A 2,634-nucleotide genomic window follows, 5' to 3' on the forward strand; every position below is an offset into this window, starting at 1 on the left:
TTGTTTTTGTGAGAGAGTATTATGAACATCTGTCTTCCTTCCGGGGATAATTTTCTCTTTAGACTTTCTATCACTGCTGGAGGTCAATATTGGTAAAGTATATTTTCCTAAATTATTTCTGTAGCATAGTTTCTACATTAATTGGAATTTAATATACAATTGAGTCCAGTGATTTCTAATGTCAATTACTGACATCATATTTTGCTTTGACTTTTACCTCATTAGAAATCCTTCTCGTTGTTCACCACCCACTTATGAGTGAGAACATGTGATGTTTGGTTTTCTGTTCTGTGTTAGTTTGCTGAGAATTATGGTTTCCAGATTTATCCATGTCCCAGCAAAGGATGTGAATTCATCCTTTTTTATGGCTACATAGTATTTCATGGTGAATATATGCCACATTTTCTTTATCCAGTCTATCATTGATGGGCATTTGGGTTGGTTCCAAGTCTTTGCCGTTGTGAACAGTGCCACAATAAACATTACATGTGCGTGTGTCTTTATAATAGAATGATTTATAATCATTATATCCTTTGGGTATATACCCAGTAATGGGATTGCTAGGTCAAATGGTATTTCTATATTTCTACAACTACCATGGCATGTGTATACCTATGTAACAAACCTGCACATGTACCCCAGAGCTTAAAGTATAATAATAATTAAAAAAGAGAAATTCTTCTCAGGAACCTTGTCTGATTCTGTTTATCTGCTGCATCCTTAAAAATATTGCAGTGTAGAAATTTGAAATTTAAGAATTAAGTTTAAATAACAAATTAGGAATTAAGTTGACTTTGGTGTAGAGGAACTCAGATAAGACTGGAATCCAGTGAGACACATAAACCTCTCTGCAAGTCCCTCGTGGATTGGAGGTTAATATTTCAAGCATCTTCCAGATGAGACCATGTGTGCCTTTAGGGATCATACAAAAGTTAGAGCTTCTCTCAAACACTTCAACAGTCTGTTACAAGATACTTACAAGAAACTTGTAATTGGTTTTGGTAATTAGCAAGTGGGAAAAAGGTTTTCAGAACTGTTCTCAGCTCCCCAAGCCTGCACTGTCATTGCCACTACAGGCAAAGTGATAATTGTAGTCCTGGGGGGAGCTGAGGTCACAGAATCACAACCCTTTATCTCAGAGTCTAGTTGCCCCTTGCATGTCTTGGCTGTCATGATCTTCACACTGAGCCCACATCCTGACAGAGAGAAGAGGTCCAGTGAGTATTTTCTATTTCATTTCAGATGCAGTCTATAAGGAAAGGAATTATGAGTATGTGACCATGCCTGGTAAATACATTCTTCTGAGGTAGAAACAGATCCAGTGGCAAGACTAGACAAGCAGGAAGAATAATTTATTTGCTATGAGCTGAGGTAATAAAAAGAGAAATATGCCAATCTCTGATGGCTCTTAATATATATTTTTAAAGCCCTCACTAAAGATGATCATTAGTGAATAATTCAAGCAACAATGATATCTGATATCCTATTTTAAATGTGCTTAGGGATTTAGTAATAAAATCAATATGCTGTTCACATTACCTTACATGAAGAATACATTTTTAGTACTATTATTATAGGTGTGTTTATAATGCCTTCATGCTTATAATGAAGATTAGGATAGCACTCTAGGAATTAGCTAATTCTGTGCAGAAACCATGATCTAAAATTCCTTCTGGAATTAAAAAATACTTTAATGTAAATCTGGTGATCTACTTAATGTAGTAATTGTATTCCTTTGGAAACATCTGTGGTCTGATAATTATGGTGAGATTGCATTTCTTCTTGGAGTTAGGAATACAACCTTTAAGGAGAAGCTAACATTATAACTATAGACATTAGACAGTGGATGTCAAAACCAAATGTATATTGTGTTATTTCCTCTGGTTTAATAATACTTTAACATCAATCCCAAGCTCTTGACATATTTTTCTGTTATTTCAATTCATGCTTGCACAATATTTTATATTCTCCAGACTCCATTTACGGAAGTCTCTTGTATTTTTATATCTTTCACAAATCTCACCTCTTTCCTAATAGTTTTTAATACCTATTAAAAATAGACAAGCATTTAGCCTGAAATGAGTAGTAATTTCTACACTATTTTTTCACTTATTAATGTTTCATGTTTCATAGTTTAGTGACAAAATAATATTGCTCAATAATTTATTTGATAGGTGCCACTATATTTTTTTCTTGCAATAACAGCAAATGAATCTTTTTACTGCCAAACTAATATCGAGTCAGTCTTGCATTCATTAAATTCTATTTGGACACCAAGCAGTTTCATGTAGCATTAGTTGTATTAGTACACTGTATTTTATTAGGATCTCTGAAGCTTCATTCCTCTTTGATGCTGGCCTGGATAATAAAACTTAATACCATAGTGGAAACTTGTTACAACCAAAATTATACTATAAATTCCAACAATGTAAAATGAAATATCAAGTCATAAAAACAAAATTATAGGTTGAGATTATTTGAAAATACAGCTGACTTAGGTTGTTAGTGTGGCACAGTGCTTAGGGCACTGTCTTTGTGCCCAGCGAAGCCAGGTTCATGTCTCCACTCTGCCTGTACTCAGCATGAGAATGTAGACAGATCACTTAGCCTCTCTGTTTCTTTTTTTTTTTTTTT

This window comes from Cebus imitator, unplaced genomic scaffold (genome assembly GCF_001604975.1).
Source record: "Cebus imitator isolate Cc_AM_T3 unplaced genomic scaffold, Cebus_imitator-1.0 Scaffold316, whole genome shotgun sequence".
Lineage (NCBI taxonomy): Eukaryota > Metazoa > Chordata > Mammalia > Primates > Cebidae > Cebus > Cebus imitator.